At 48.1% G+C, this 17,367-nt stretch overlaps 1 long non-coding RNA gene across 1 annotated transcript; it reads left to right on the forward strand.

Moving 5' to 3' along the window:
- The first annotated feature begins 459 nt into the window (after nucleotides 1-459).
- LOC120883091 lies at nucleotides 460-17,062 on the forward strand. The gene is made up of 3 exons (XR_005725664.1): nucleotides 460-543; nucleotides 13,953-13,965; nucleotides 17,052-17,062. It is a non-coding gene; the product is annotated as an uncharacterized LOC120883091 (long non-coding RNA).
- The last annotated feature ends 305 nt before the right edge of the window (nucleotides 17,063-17,367 follow it).

Genomic DNA, 17,367 nt, shown 5'->3' on the forward strand with positions numbered 1-17,367 from the left:
ACTGGTTGTATAACCTTGCAATCCAAGGGACTCTCAAGAGTCTTCTCCAACACCACAGTTCAAAAGCATCAATTCTTAGGCGCTCAGCTTTCTTTATGGTCCAACTCTCACATCCATACATGACCACTGGAAAAACCATAGCCTTGATGAGTGTCTCTGCTTTTGAATATGCTATCTAGGTTGGTCATAACTTCCCTTTCACTGTACCTGGTGTGTATCCCACCTTGTCAGGGATCTGATCCCCGACCAGCAGCCATGTGTCTACCACGCATGTGACTCAACAAGGGAGAGTTAGCCAATCAGATTTGACAATTCTCTGTCAGTCCTTACCTCTCTGTTGACCAGTCTGCCCATTAGTCCCTCTAGCTGCTGGTCAGTCTCTCCTTCCGTGTGTCCTCCTCTCTGTTCTTCTCTTTCACTCTTTTGAAAATTACTTATTAATTATGCCGCATAGCACGGGGGATCTTTGCTCCCTGGCAGAGGATGGAACCTTCACCCCCTGTGGTGGAAGCTCGGAGTCTTAACCACTGGACTGCCAGGGAAGTTCCCCCTTCTCTCTCACTCTTAATGACTGTATAATTTCCCTCCCATCACATTTTTCCTCCTCTCTGAACTGAATTTCCAGTGTTAGCTGCTGCTGCTAAGTGGCTTCAGTCGTGTCCGACTCTGTGCGACCCCATAGATGGCAGCCCACCAGGCTCCCCCGTCCCTGGGATTCTCCAGGCAAGAACACTGGAGTGGGCGGCCATTTCCTTCTCTAATGCATCTGCTAACAAAAGTCAGCCATGGCGCAACACTGCATCCTGACTTCCTTATAGTCTGTCCAAGCTTCTGGCTCCGTCTTGCCGCAGACATGTCCTCCCATCCCTCCTGTGCTGCAGCCAGCCCTTCTCGTCTTCTCTTTGCTGGACAATGGATTGTTGCCTTGGTCATGTGTCTCCTCTGGACCAATTGTCACTGGCCATCCTCAGTTGTTGTTGAAATCTGAGTTGTGAGGGCCGAGTGACTCCACTCAGTCGCTGAATGGGAACCCTGTCTAGTAAACTGCTCCCTTTCCTCTGAGGGCAACAGTGAGGGATAAACCCCCAAGTCCATTGGGTAGGGAATATTTTGATTGCTGGGTCAGGAAGATCCCCAGGAGAAGGAAATGGCAACCCACTCTAGTATTCTTGAGCAGCCAGGTGGGCTACAGTCCGTAGGGTTGCAAAGAGTCGGACATGACTTAGCACTCACACTTGCAATAAAGTAACACCGTGGGTTGAAAAAGAGTCAGACACAACCGAGCGACTGAACCATAACAACAACAAAGCGACACCACTAGCGTCCTCATCATTTATAGACTTTTCTGCCAGGCATGCTCCAGGAGTACTTCGTGTGCTTGCCCTCATGTATTCCTAACAAGAGCTAGAGAACTGTAAGTACTATTAAGCTCCTTTTTACAGATAAGGAAACTGAGCCTCCGGGAGTTTGAGAAACTCATCCAGGCTCACAGAGCTAGAAAGTGAAAGAGCTTTCCAGTGCAAACCTGTCTTGTGCCAAATCTAGTGTGAATTGTGGCAGAAGGGTGGACTGATCACCCTAATGTCTTATTTAATCAACATGGTGGTGGTGTAGTTGCTAAGTCATGTCCAACTCTTCTGACCCCATGGGACTGTAGCCTGCCAGGCTCCTCTGTCCATGGGCTTCTCCAGCCTAGAATACTGGAGTGGGTTGCCATTTCTTTCTCCAGTGGATCGTCCCAACCCAGGAATCGAACCTGGGTCTCCTGCATTGTAGGCCGATTTTTAACCAACTGAGCTATGTACAGTGTGTATATCAGTTCAGTTCAGTTCAGTCGCTCAGTCGTGTCCGACTCTTTGTGACCCCATGAATCGCAGCATGCCAGGCCTCCCTGTCCATCACCAACTCCCAGAGTTCCCTCAAACTCACGTCCATCTAGTCAGTGATGCCATCCAGCCATCTCATCCTCTGTCATCCCTTCTCCGCCTGCCTCCAATCCCTCGCAGCATCAGAGTCTTTTCCAATGAGTCAACTCTTCACATGAGGTGGCCAAAGTACTGGAGTTTCAGCTTTAGCATCATTCCTTCCAAAGAAATCCCAGGGCTGATCTCCTTCAGAATGGACTGGTTGGATCTCCTTGCAGTCCAAGGGACTCTCAAGAGTCTTCTCCAACACCACAGTTCAAAAGCATCAATCTTTGGCTCTCAGCCTTCTTCACAGTCCAACTCTTACACCCATACATGACCACAGGAAAAACCATAGCCTTGACTAGATGGACCTTAGTTGGCAAAGTAATGTCTCTGCTTTTGAATATGCTGTCTAGGTTGGTCTTAATTTTTCTTCCAAGGAGTAAACATCTTTTAGTTTCATGGCTGAAGTCACCATCTGCAGTGATTTTGGAGCCCAGAAAAATAAAGTCTGACACTGTTTCCACTGTTTCCCCATCTATTTCCCATGAAGTGATGGGACCGGATGCCATAATCTTCATTTTCTGAATGTTGAACTTTAAGCCAATTTTTTCACTCTCCTTTCACTTTCATCAAGAGGCTTTTTGGTTCCTCTTCACTTTCTGCCATAAGGGTGGTGTCATCTGCATATCTGAGGTTATTGATATTTCTCCTGGCAATCTTGATTCCAGGTTGTGTTTCTCCCAGTCCAGCGTTTCTCATGATGTACTCTGCATATAAGTTAAATAAGCAGGGTAACAATATACAGCCTTGACGTACTCCTTTTCCTGTTTGAAACCAGTCTGTTGTTCCATGGCCAGTTCTAACTGTTGCTTTCTGACCTGCATACAAATTTCTCAAGAGACAGGTCAGGTGGTCTGGTATGCCCATCTCTTTCAGAATTTTCCACAGTTTATTGTGATCCACACAGTCAAAGGCTTTGGCATAGTCAAGAAAGCAGAAAGAGATGTTTTTCTCGAACTCTCTTGCTTTTTCCATGATCCAGCGGATGTTGGCAATTTGATCTCTGGTTCCTCTGCCTTTTCCAAAACCAGCTTGAACATCAGGAATTTCATGATTCACGTATTGCTGAAGCCTGGCTTGGAGAATTTTGAGCATTACTTTACTAGCATGTGAGATGAGTGCAATTATGCGGTAGTTTGAGCATTCTTTGGCATTACCTTTCTTTGGGATTGGAATGAAAACTGACCTTTTCCAGTCCTGTGGCCACTGCTGAGTTGTCCAAATTTGCTGGTATATAGAGTGCAGCACTTTCACAGCATCATCTTTCAGGATTTGAAACAGCTCAACTGGAATTCCATGACCTCCAGTAGCTTTGTTCGTAGTGATGCTTTCTAAGGCCCTCTTGACTTCACGTTCCAGGATGTCTGGCTCTAGATGAGTGATCACACCATCGTGATCATCCAGGTCGTGAAGATCCTTTTTGTACAGTTCTGTGTATTCTTGCCACCTCTTCTTAATATCTTCTGCTTCTGTTAGGTCCATACCATTTCTGTCCTTTATCGAGCCCATCTTTGCATGAAATGTTCCCTTGGTATCTCTAATTTTCTTGAAGAGATCTCAAACTCCTGATATTCTGAAGGTACTGTACTTTGGAGTTTCACTTCTAAAATCCCTGCTCAGCTTATTGCCTCTGTCTCACTGCTGACTGGCTTCACTTTGGGTTGTGACACCCCAATCCTTGCTCACAGGTGAACAAACTCCTCGAGCACATTCTTGTCCAAAAGGAGTAGCAAGTGCTCTTTAGCTGGCTGCTATCATAATGTCCAGGTGGCAGAGCATTGTGCTGCCTCTCCACAGCATGTTACAGTGCTGTGTGAATACAGGATGTCACCCCCTGGTTCCGGAAGCTATGGGGCCACACTGTCAGTCTCAGACTCTGCTTGGATCCAGTGGCCTTATGAGGAACCCCAGATGAAGCTGTTTTCAGTCTGAAGTGACTGGCCTGAGGGCTGAGAGCTGAGCGCTTGGCTGCCTTTGCAGTAGCCAAGCAGGAACTACTTTGTGGCTTATCAGTGTTGTTGCTGATCTGTTGATCCACCAGTAGTAGCTGGCTGTAACTTCCCAGCTTCTTTCCCTGGGTCATCCTTAAGCTTCTCTAACCTTTGAACCAGGAATATGAGGAAGGGCCTTGGGTTTTGCAGGACAATCGTATGAGTGCTCAAGGTTTCTCTTGCACCCATCTTGTTTCTAATAGATTTGCACCCTGTCCCCTGTCCATCTCTTGGTCAACTTGATGGTATTACCCACAGCTGGTAGTACTCATTTTCTCTTCTTCCAGATTTGCCTTCCAAAAGAAATTATTAATTGCCCTGCTTCTAAAGCTTATATCCTACTCTTTGATTCCTGGCATCTAAATTGCCATTAAAACATCTCTTGGAATCGTTCCCTGTGATAATACAGACCAAGTTCCTGCAACATAATTCTACTGGCTGAATTTTTTCCCCTTACATCTCATTTAGATGAGGAATAGTCCCCTCACGCTCCTAGAATCTGCCTTCCTATTCTCAGGGGCTGACAGCATGGGTCCTCTCTGCCCTTCTATTGGCCCCGCTTGCCTTTTGGAATGGCCTGGGCTCACAGGTGCTTGCAAGGCACCTTTGGATGTTCCAGTTTGCCTCTGTCTCATTCTCTGTTTTCTTCTTCTCCACTCTGACACCTCCAGTCTTCACTCTGGCTTTTTCATGCTCCCTCCAAACTCTACCTGTGCAGAACTGTCTTCATCTTTCAGCTTATCCTTGGGAATGGCGACATAGCGCTCTTCCTTTCTTTTGAGGCTGCCTCCAAAATTTTCATTAGGTAACCCCTTCTCCTCGCCTCCTCCTCACCTCTGGTCATGGTGGAGGACCTCGCTCACATCTGTTTCTTAGCCTTATATGAAAGCAGCTGTCCTGCCCGTCACACTTTCCTTCAGCATGCATCATGTAGCTTCTATATGCCACGCTGTGTGGTTACAGAGATGGATAACGTAGTCTTAGGAATTTAAAAAATTTAAATAAACATTTTTAGAGCAATTTTAGACTTACCGCAAAGTTGAGTGTGAAGTACACAGATTTCCAGTACCTCCCCCACACCCCCACACATGCATAGCCTTCCCCGCTACCAACATGCCCCACCAGCGTGGTACCCTTGTTATAGCAGCTGAACCTACATGGCATGCAGGGCACGCACACGCTGTCATGTCTGAATCTTTGTGACCCCGTGGACTGTGGTCTTCCAGGCTCCTCTGTCCATTGGATTTTCCAGGGAAGAATACTGGAGTGGGTTGCATTTCCTGCTTTGGGGTGTCTTCCCAACCTATGGATTGAACCTACATCTCTGGTGTCTGCTGCGTTGTAGCTAGATCCTTTACCACTGAGCCACTTGGGAAGCCGAACCCACTTGGACATACCATTATTACCCAAAGTTCATATTTGACATTCGGGGTCAGTCTTGGTGTTATATGTTCTTTGGGTTTGGACAAACAAACGTATGATGATGTGTGGGCTTCCCAGGTAAAGAAACTGCCGGCCAGTGCAGGAGACTTAAGAGACTCGAGTTCAATCCCTGGGTAGGGAAGATCCCTTGGAGGAGGGCATGGCAACCCCCTACAGTATTCTTGTCTGGAGAATCTCAGAGACAGAAGAGCCTGACGGGCTATGGTCCGTAGTGTTCAAAGAATTGGACACGACTGAGGCGACCTGGCATGCTTGCACGATGACATGTATCCACCACTGCACTGTCATACAAAACAGTTTCACCGCCTTAAAAACCCTCTGTATTTTAGGAATTTTAAAGCCTGATAAGAGAGACTGGAACATAATAATCACCATACAATTTAAATAATGGTGAAGTAGAGTTAAGAACAAAAGGCCATTGGAACGTGAAGATAGGAGCAGCTAATACTCCTTAGTGAACCCATGGACATTTGGAGCCAGGAAAAACATTTGAATTCTATATATTTGCAAAGGATAAGGGTAGCGTGAGGCATGTGAGGCCAAGGGGCAAGTTGAACAGGGCCACGCAGGCCTGAGTACCTGGGCACGTTTGAAGGAATGCATGAGGAGCTTGGCATGCTGCTGCCCATGGGGTCTCAAAGAGTCAGACACGATTTAGCAACTGAACAACGATGTGAGTGTATTGACGGTGATCAAGAGCGAGACTGCTGCAATCTCATGGATGGAAATTTGGATATGACCTCTTCATGGTACTTGCTGTGGGATCCTGGCTAAGTTACTGAACCTCTGTAAGCCTCATTCTCCTTATCTGTAAAATGGGGATGATGATAATACTTGCTTGCAGAGATGCTCTGAGTGTTAAATGGCGGTTTAGTCACTCAGTCGTGTCCAACTCTTTGTGACACCATGGACAGTAGCCAGCCAGATTCCTCTGTCCATGGAATTTTCCAGGCAAGAATACTGGAGTGGGTTGCCATTTCCTTGTTAAATGGATACATTTAATTAGCCCAGTGTCTGGCCTGTGGCTTGAGGACTCAAATGTCAGCAGGTGAGGTAGAAGCAGAGAGGACTCTGGGAACAGGACTCCAAAGGCAGATTGAAAGGGCCCTGAAACCATATTAAGGACTTTGGACTCTTGTCCTCTAAGTCTATGATGTTCAGTCTTGAGGGTACATACGAGTCACCTGAGGATTTGTTCTAGTGCAGGTTTCTTAATTTTCCCCCCAGAAATTCTGTTTCTGTTGGTCTGTGTCAGGCCCAGGAATCTGCGTGCTTAGTGGCTCTGATGTGAGCGGTCCACGTCACACGTTGGACTGGGTCACTGGGAGGTCTTGTGTGTGCCAAGTCACTCAGTCGTGTCAGATTCTGTGCAACCTCATGGACTGTGGCCCACCAGGCTCCTCTGTCCATGGAATTTTCCAGGCAAGAATACTGGAGTGGGCTGCCATGCCCTCCACAAGGGGATCTTGCTGACCCAGGGATGGAACTTGCGTCTCTTACATCTCCTGCGTTGGCAGGCGGGTTCTTTACCACTAGCGCCACCTGGGAAGCCCTCTTGTCATAGTTCTGCTAAAGGAAATCCAGAGTTCACAGATTCAGAGGCTGCAGAGAGAGGTCTGGGACTTTAAGCTGGGCGGCAGACCGCTCAGTGGAGCCAGAGCCAAACCTCGGGCAGGCTTCTGGATTCCAAGTCTGGGCTCCTTCTTGCTTCCTCAAACACTGTCCACACAGGGCTGAACAGAAGCCCATCCAAAATCCTGGCTCCTCTGGTTCAGGGTCCTGCTTGAATAGCTTGTGTGCCCTGTTGGGATTCTGTGAGGGGACCGTGCTGTCGACATCTGTGCCCTGGACACCTCTGGTCAGCACGGCCCTCTGGGCACCACTTTCCTTCTACCCAGTCCTCCCCTCCCTCAAACACTTTATGGGTTATAAGTAAAAATGCCCCCTAGAGAAGGGAATGGCAACCCACTCCAGTATTCTTGCCTAGAGAATCCCATGGACAGATGAGCCTGTCAGGCTACAGTCCATGGGGTTGCAAAAGAGATAGACATGATTTAATCTCTAAAACAACAATAGTAGATATTCCATCATAAGTATATAATCATCATATATACACACCACATCTTTGTAGTAGAAAAATTTTGGTAACATAAATTTCGAGTATATAAAAGGCTATACAATAGCCTTTGAATATATTCTTTCTTTCTGCTTATAATAGAAATGTTAGTCTCAGGTCCTGGACCAAGAACTTTGTCTAGAACAACAGACATTGAAGAAAAATGGATCTTGTTTTCTGTGGAATTGCTAAAAGACACATAATATCTTTAACAGTATTGCTACTGCATGAAACTGGATATCAGGATTGGACTGATTTAAAAAAAAAAAAAAAGACTAAAAATGTTTATGAGTGTCCAGGTCCTGGAATTTGACTTTTCGGAGCTGCCTGAGCACAGATTTTCAGAATGGGAGACCAGGCGCCCCTTTTTGGGGGAGCACACGGCAGCCCCAGGTGAACCTTGCCGGACTCTCCCTTCTGGGTGTTGGGGACACCCTCCTCTCTGCTTGGCCTCTGGTGAGGATTGTGTCTTATTTCCTTGTATCCTGACAGCCCTGTCTGGTTCCTGTGGCTGGGAGAAATTGTCCCCACCTCTAATATGAGGGGCTCCATGCTGTTTGTTAGCCAGGAGTAGTTCTCTGAACTACCCAGCTTCATTAGCACCTGGTTTAGGAAGATAACCCTCTCCCTTCCTCCCTTTTTCTGAAAGGGGATTTCGAGGGCTAATTGAGGTTCGTAGGCCCCTGATCATAGAGAACTGTTGGTAAATCCTGCCTTAGGAGTCCCTACTCTGATTTCCAGTTTATTTTTAAATCCCCTGGACCAAGCCAGCCCTTCCTCATTTTTAAATAGAAAGCTTTGAATGCTGGAGTAAGCAGGACCACTCTTTCTGACTTTTTGGCTCTTCTCGGCTGAGATTATTTGCGAGCAAATTTGTTGATCTGGCTGCTGCTCCCTCTCCACCCCCACACCCCAAAAGTGCCTTTAAGGGGGAGTGAAATCCCACGTTAAGTGGGCATCATGGAGCGGAGGAAGGACCAGCTGCATTGGCCCTGAGTCCCAAACAGAGCTTGTAAATGAAGTGCTGGAGCAACTAGGAAGGCCGTGGCCTCAGGGAGCTCTTGACACTGACGGGGCCCTTGCTGGGGCTGGTCACCCCGGCCAGGCTTTAAGCTTTCTGGATGCTCCGGGCTTTGGAGAAATGACACATCGAGTTTCCCAATGCCACCCGGGCAGCAAAAGCCCAGGCCCAGCTGTGTCTGCAGCTTTTCAAAGAGTTGTGGGGCAGCCAGGGGCCCGGAGTGTTGTGGTCCTCTCTGTTAACTCTGGTCGTGGCTGGACCCTCCCAGGAGCTGTGTGACTCTCCTGCACTTCACTCCCTGCGTCCACTGCTTTCTGGCTCTTAGGCTGTTGTTAAGTAAAAGCAACCTGTGCTTTATATACATTATCTCAAATCATGTGCAGCTGGGGAGCTGGTCCTCATCCTCATTTTACGTCCAAAAGCTAAATGATTGACACAAGGCAACTGCGCAGCTGGGGTTCACCCCCAGGCTGGCACGAGTCCCGCCCTGGTGACCCTTCACCCCGGGGCCCGCCTTGTGTTGCCGCCCCTGGAATGAGAGTCAGGTCATTACCCCCAGTGACAAGGAGGTTGCTTAGTTACCGAAACCAATCGAAAAGCGTGAACTGTGGCTTAACTGAGGATAAATCGGTCCCAGGCCTGGCCATGGACAGTTCCGGACATTCCCAGAACTCAGGGAATTACTTGGAAAGGAGGCGGTGAGAGGGAATCGGAGCCAGCAGAGAGATAAAGTGCCGGGACTATATGTTGACAAGAGCTCTTCTTAGCTTAAACGTGTAGGTTTTAAATTACACTTGCCTGGTGATTTCCACTTGGGCGGTGGCTGCTGCCTGAGGTTTCAGCCCCAGCTTCCCCAGCTGTTCACAGGACGGGAGCTACAGCACTCCAGGGTGCCCTCCGGGGGCCAGGCAGCTGGGACTCAGATAAACTTGTCTTCCACGGCCAGCAAGTGCGATTTGTAGTCACTGTTATTCTTATCAGAGGTTAAGCATTTCGGACTCACATTTTGATGGGCGACTTTAGCTGTAATTCCAAAACACCAGTGTGCCATCCTCCTCGGTTTTTTAGTACACGCTCCACGCCATCCACACGTGGGAGTGATGAAGCCGTGGACAATGATTAGAGCTGCAGTTTCTAAACCTGGGGTGCAGCAGGATCCCTGGGAGAACATGCAACAAACAGAAACAGCCCCCGCCCTTCCCCAGCCGGCGATCGACAGACAGTCTCAAGGCTTGCCGAGCCCAGAGATGGATTTGGTAGGGAAGTTATATATTGAAAACTTCAGCCAGGTACTCATTCTGGTTTGCCAAATCTCGAATGAGCTGTCTTGGACAAACAAATTCTAGCATTTGATTTGCCAGCTTTTAAAAATTCCCCCAGTTTTAACCTACTGTATAGCACAGGGGACTCTGCTCCATGTTAAGTGGCAGCCTGGATGGGAAAGGAGTTGGGGGAGAATGGATACAGGTATGTGTATGGCAAGTCTCTTCTCTGTTCCCATGAGACTCTCACAATGTTGTTAACTGAGTATGCTGCTAAGTCGCTTCAGTCGTGTCCGACTCTGTGCGACCCCAGAGACAGCAGCCCACCAGGCTCCCCCGTCCCTGGGATTCTCCAGGCAAGAACACTGGAGTGGGTTGCCATTTCCTTCTCCAATGCATGAAAGTGAAAAGTGAAAGTGAAGTCGCTCAGTCGTGTCCGACTCTTAGCGATCCCATGGACTGCAGCCTTCCAGGCTCCTCTGTCCATGGGATTTTCCAGGCAAGAGTACTGGAGTGGGGTGCCATTGCCTTCTCCATTAACTGAGTATACATCCATAGAAAATAAAAAAGTTAAAAAAAATCTGTTAATGATGCAAAAAAAAAGTTTCCCAATTTTGAAATGAAAAGGTTGTATTACCCAGTTTCCTAGGGTCAAGGTAATATAGCAAAACAGCATCATATTCTGGTTGGAACCTTGGAGAGAACCTTGGCGTAATTCTGTTATCTTGTGGGTCGGAAGTTCTCAGTGACAACCATAAAGAGCCTGTGGTGGGACTTCCCTGGTGGTCCAGTGGTTAAGAATTCACCTTCCAATGCAGAGGATTTGAGTTCAATCCCTGGCTGGGGAACTAAGATCCTGTATACTGTGGGGCAGCTAAGGCCCGTGCTCTGCAACAAGAAGCCCACACACCACAGTGAAGACCCACCGCAGTCACATAAATAAATAAATAGCCCTTGGGAACATGGGTGATTGACTTCAGTTTTTGGTACTCCACTTTCCCCATTTACAAAATGCAGGGCTTGTCTGTGCGAGGGGCCTAAAAGTCTTTGATGAGCATCGTCACTTTCTGGAATATCCTTCCATGGCCAGTGATTTAAATCATATTAGCAAATATTTACTGAACCCTTGCTATGCACCCAGGAAGTGATATTCTTTGAAAAGTTAGTTCTGGGGTTTAAAAAAGATTTGTGGGGGGGGGGGGGGGACAGACACGAGTGAAAAGAGAAAGAGCTCAGTGACTAAGAATTTGCGAACCCTAATAGTGCCCCTGCTTTCTCATTTTGAGCCATTTTGTGTGATTAAAGCGCAGGTTAGAGTGAGACCATTGACAGAGAGCCACAAACAAATATAACCTGCAGGATGGGAACTGTGCGACTCAGCCCTTTGGATAACAAATATTGCCAGGCGATAAAAAGCCCTAATGCATCTGGTGCTAAAATGCTGCTTCAGGAAAAATGTACTCCCAGAAAGGAAATGATGGCGATTTGACTGACAGCAACAGCTGGAGGCCCCTCTATTCATCCAGATAGGAAGCAGGAAAACATAAAAAAAAAAAAAAGTCGTATGGAAGGAACTGGTGCGAGCCATGTCTCTCGAATGTTCTTGTTGCCCAGGATTTGGGAAGGTGCTGATGACGTTGCCTCTCAGTGGCCTGAGGGGCTCAGGGTCTGGGGGCTTACGGTGCTGAAGCCTTGGTCCACCCAGCGGTCCCCAGGGCCATACTTTCAGTGGAGTAGGCAGCAGTCCTACTGGGGGCTTTCAAATGGCTTTTAGGGTTTACAGAAGTGCCGAAGGTAGAGGAGGGGAGGGGGAGAGAGGAGGAATGTGGTGTCGCCGGCAGCATCTCCTTAAATCAGAGGTGTGCTGCTCTTACCTTTGGTATAATCGGGGCTCCACCTGGGATGCTGGGACAGTTTAGCCAGTTGGCAACCTCACCAGCTGCTTTGCGGGCATTAGTCACCCGTTTGGCAAAGCCAAGTGGGGCAGAGACTGAGCGTGCAGTCTGCCTGGTTTGTTTGGGACAAGTAACTAATAAGTGTTTGGGATGAGTTTGTGGGGTGATGTGACCAGATTTCTTGGACCAGAGAACTGGGCAGGTGGTACGTTTGTTACTGCACACCTTCCCGCACAACCCATGGCTGTTCTGTCCCCTGTGAGTGGTGGGGTGAGGAATGAGAGTCGGGGCCGCAGGGGGCAAACCTTAGATTTTCACAACACCTCTCTGGGCCAGCTCCTATTAATACATCTTTTAAAGGGGGAAACAGAGTGTCCCAGAGTTCTAGGATCTTGTCCGAGACCAGGGAGACCAAGGAAAATGCTGGGGTGACATCCAGGGTTGTGCGCTTAAGTTGTCTCCTGGAGCTGACTCCAAGCATACCGCGCAGTAGCCTCGTCCTGAAAGTAACTAGAACCTTCTCTGGGAGCCATGCGAATTAGGAGTCTGGGGGGTGGGGAGCTGACCTGGCCAGGGCCTCTGAGAAGGAGGCAGGTGTGGGGGTTGGCCTTGGGTCTCAGGAGGACTGTGATATAATCCACAATTCTTTACTAGCTTCAGCTCACAAGCACCAGGGCGCTGGGGATCAAGGTCGGAATGGGTTCTGTTTAAGCTCAGATCGGCTGCAGCCTCCTGCATCCTCACCACTCAACCGGGGTTAGAAATGCTGAGCAGTGCCCTAGGCAGTGGGGCTTCCTAGGTGGCATTAGGGGCAAAGAACCCACCTGCCAACGCAGGAGAGGCAAGAGACACAGGTTCCCTCCTGGGTTGGGAAGATCCCCTGGAGCAGAAAGTGACACTACTCCAGTATTTTTGCCTGGAAAATCCCATGGGCAGAGGAGCCTGGCGGGCTACAGTCCCTGGGGTCACAAAGAGTCAGACACGACTGAGTGACTAGCACACACGTTACGTCTCAGAAGGGAGTCTTACTATGAACCCAAGACATGTTCTTTACTTCTGTAGGGCCGCTAAAAACTTGAGGTGGTTTTCTTATGTTACTTGTCTAAGGTCTTACAAAGTCGAAAGACTACATCTATCTGTTCCCATCTTCTCTGTTTTCGTGGCAGGATCTCAGGTGGTGTCTCCCTCTGGTCTCTCTCGGGATGTAGCCCCCCAGTAAGACATGTGCCCTGACACACCCACAGCCTCACCACAGACACATGTTTAGAATTCCTCCGTCCACTGGGAGTCAGGCAGAGAAAGCCTCAAGCAAGAAAGGCAGACACTGGGCACTTTTGAACTCATTCTGGGTATTAGAGGAGCATTATGTGGGGAAGGATTCGTGGAGACGGCCGCCAGCAATTGTAGCTGACTCAGGAGAGAGCCGTCCTGGGAGAGAGACCGTGGCTGCAGAGCGAGCGTGGCAGAACGCACGCTTAGGGAAACATCCAGCTGTCCAGTTCCACGTGTATGCCAGCTGTCACTGTATGCAGAATAAAACCATCTACAAAAGGAGGTGATTCAGAGCCACGGTTCTGCCTTCTTCCAGGTAGAGAGAGGCAGGGCAGGTTGGATTTTTCTGCCCAGGGCTAGCATGTAGCCCTGGTACCCAGCCTGGTTCCCTATAAGCTGGTGCCCATGATGACTGGCTGGTAAATACTTTGAATGTCACCTCTCGTCAGGTCCTCTGTGATACTGATTAGTGGAGGCTCAATAGATTCTATGGAATCCACAGACCTCCATCTTTGTTCCTGTCCTCGTACTCAATTGCTCTGTCATGTCTGACTCTTTGCGACCCCATGGACTGTAGCCCACCAGGCTCCTCTGTCCATGGGATTCTCCAGGCAAGAATACTGGAGCTGGTTGCCATTTCCCTCTCCAGGGGATCTTCCTGACCCAGGGATCGAACCTGAGTCTCCTGCATTGTGAGTAGATTCTTTATTTTTCCTTTTAATTGGAGGCTAATTACTTTACAATATTGTAGTGGTTTTGCCATACATTGACATGAATCAGCCATGGGTGTACATGTGTCCCCCATCCTGAACCCGTCTCCCACCCCCCTCCCCATCCCATCCCTCAGGGTCATCCCAGTGCACCAGTCCTGAGTGCCCTGTCTCATGCATCGAACCTGGATGGGCGATCTATTTCACATATGATAATGTACATGTTTCATTGCTATTCTCTCAAATCATCCCACCCTCACCTTCTCCCACAGAGTCCAAATTTCTGTTCTTTATATCTGTGTCTCTTTTTCTGTCTTGCACATAGGGTCATTGTTACCATCTTTCTAAATTCCATATATATGCATTAATATACTGTATTGGTGTGTTTTTCTTTCTGACTTACCTCACTCTGTATAATAGGCTCCAGTTTCATCCACCTCATTAGGACTGATTCAAATGCATTCTTTTTAATAGCCAAATAATATTCCATTGTGTATATGTACCACAGGTTTCTTATCCATTCATCTGCAGATAGACATCTAGGCTGCTTCCATGTCCTGGCTATTGTAAACAGTGCTGCAATGAACACTGGCGTACACGTGTCTCTTTCAATTCTGGTTTCCTTGGTGTGTGTGCCCAGCAGTGGGATTGCTGATGCATTCTTTACCGTCTGAGCCACCAAGGGAAGCCCTGTTCCTGTCCTCAGTAGTGGCTTTAAAGAAACGGTAGCAAGGGCCATTTGGAGATGAAGCAAGCTTGATAAATTAGTCTCAGTCTCATTCTTCACTTGGGTAATTATTTCTTCTTGGCTGAAATGTGAGTTCTCTAGAGAGGCCCTCCACGCCCCCTAGTCTAGGCTCCCTCCTGCAAGTGCCCAGAGCTTGCAGTATTCCACATGTTACATCGCTCCTTGTATGCCATCGTTCTCACTTGTTTCAGGGAATGTTTATCCTCCGTAAGGTGCATAAGGGCAGGACCTCGTAGATCTTGTTCACTCCCTATGCCAGAGGCTAGCATCAAATGGGTTCAGGTGATGTTTGTTGAATAAATGAAATGAATCAGTGTTGAATGTTTTCTAGATGGCAGGTATAATACCATCCTCCAGGGAGTCATTCTACAGATTAGACAGTAGAAACATCAGCTGGTCACAGATGCTGTGGAATTGGGGTGTTTCTGGAAGTATAGTGAGAGGGGAGATGTGCTTACTGCTCTGAGTTGGTGGGGCTGGGTGGTGGTGTCTTTGGTGAGAATTCGGAGGAAGACTTCATTGTGAAAGCAAGTCTGAAAGTGGGAACCAAGAGTCTGTCGCATTGGGGAAAAGCCTTCCAAAAAGAGGAAGCTGCAGGTAGAAGTTCAGGGGGTATTGGCCAGAGGTGGCATATCTGGAAAGGACACACATTCAAAGTGACAAGATAGAGCATCAGGGGAGAAATAATAGAACGTCAGACCAGAGAGGTAAGCAGAGTCTTCTAAGGCATGCTACAGAGCCTGGGCCTCTATACAATGGAGGACTTTTACAGGATGTTAACAAGGGCTGTTACATTGTTTTTTGTTTTTTTTTTTTTTTTAAAAAAAACACAGCATTCATAGTTATGTATGGAGAATGGGTTGAAAACTGGAAGATTCTGGAAGTAGGGCTATTTTCTAGAGGGCAGGGCCTCCCTTCTAGTAGCATTCAAGGTGAAAGGGAGAGAAATAGTTAACAGATGCCACCATGTTTCCCTAGAGGGGAACGGTGTGTGTATCCTGACAGACTGGCATGCAGTGAGTCGTGATTTAAGATTAATATTTGACCTCTTTGTACCTCAGTAACTGCATCTATAACATGTACAGGCACTGGATTCAAAGATCTATGTGTCTCTTACCATGAATATCCTGTAATTCTATGCAATCATAAACTAATAAGATAAAATAATGTAAGAAATAGCAGTACATTACTATTAGTAATATAGTAATAGTGCTGTGGGAACACAAATTAGAAAGAAATCAATGCAAATACTAGCTTAGCAGTAACATTTGTGAAAAGATGTAGGGCTTTTATTTGACTGCAGGTCAGTATGGCCAGTGGCTTCCCCAGCAGCTCAGCAGTAAAGAATCCACCTGCAATGTAGGAGACCCGGTTCAATCCCTGGGTTGGGAAGATCCCCTGGAGGAAGGCATGGCGACCCACTCCAGTATTCTTGTCTGGACAATCCCACAGACGGAGGAGCCTGGCGGGGCTACAGTCCATGGGGTTGCAAAGAGTCGGATGTGACTGAGCGACTAAGCACAGCACGAAGTGACTTAGCACAGCACCGCACAATCTATGGTCCTTGTATAGAGCCTGGCACAGGCCCGTGATCAGCGAGTGTTCAGTAAATGAATGAATGGAGAAGGTGGCATTGAATGAGCCATGAGCGCCTTTTCATCCTTGATATTCAAATTAATATCTCCACCCTCCAGCACTTTTGTTTATGCAGCCCTCACGACATTAGATTTTAATTTGTTCTTTCAGGATCTCCTTTTCTAGCTAGACTATCAGCTTGACAAAGCCAGGGGCTGTATTTAATTGTGTCTTCAGTGTTCAGTCCAATTCCTGGCATATAGCAGGCGCTCAGTGAGAAGGGAGTCATGTAACATTATGCAAGGAAGGGGGGCTGACCAGATGCGAGCTGATTCCACAGCACCCACCGGCTCTGGGGCAAACCAGGATGTATGGGTCCCCGGAGCAGTCAGCGCTTGCTGAATGGTTGCAGAGTGAATGAGTTCCTGGAACCAGCAGAGGCGGGCAGCACAAATGCCTTCCTTCTATTGAGATTAAAAACTGCTCCCTGGGAATTCCACCCGCTGGGCTCAGTTCTGTTTGACTAGACACACAGAAAGCATCTAGGCTTTCGTGTGGCAGTTAAATGTTTTGAATTCATCTCCTGCTTCCCTTGGGCTGAATTTTCTCTTTTTCAGCCCAAACAGTCTCAGTTTTTCTGTAACCATTCCCTGATTTGCCTGGAGGTGAGCCCTGCTACACTCAGGCTTCTTTGGCTCTGGAAGGGCTTCCATTTGACAAGGTCAGTTTCAGCGTCGTAGGCCTTGACCCTCAGTCACCACACGTCCCCATCCTCCTGTGTTCATCCACTCGCACGTGTCTTCTCCTGTTTTTCCTTCACACCTCAAGTCCCCGGACTCCTATCTGCTCCTTGCCTGTGCAGCCTTGGCAGGGTCTCTGTGCGTGCGTGCTTAGATGCCTTGTGACTCCATGAACTGTAGCCTGCCAGGCTTCTCTGTCCGTGGGATTGTCCAGGCAGGAATACTGGAGTGGGTTGCTATTTCCTTCTCCAGGGGATCTTCCCGACCCAGGAATGGAACCCACGTCTCCTGTGTCTCCTGCACTGCAGGTGAATTCTTTACCTGCTGAGCCACTTGGGAAGCCCCCTGGCAGAGTCTCTAGAATCAGTATTTTTTTTTTAAGGACACTTATTCATTTATTTTTGGCTGTGGTGGGTCTTCTGTGCTGTGTTTGGGCTTTCTTCAGTTATGACAAGTGGGGGCTGCTCTTCCTTGTGGTGTGAGAGCTTCTCATTGTGATGGTTTCTCTTGTGGAGCATAGGCTCTGGGCACACCAGCTTAGTAGTTGCGGTGCACGGGTTTATTTGTCCTACAGCACGTGGATCTTCCCAGACCAGGTATCAAACCCATGTCCCCTGCATTGGC

Source organism: Oryx dammah, unplaced genomic scaffold (assembly GCF_014754425.2).
Source record: "Oryx dammah isolate SB20612 unplaced genomic scaffold, SCBI_Odam_1.1 HiC_scaffold_24, whole genome shotgun sequence".
NCBI lineage: Eukaryota > Metazoa > Chordata > Mammalia > Artiodactyla > Bovidae > Oryx > Oryx dammah.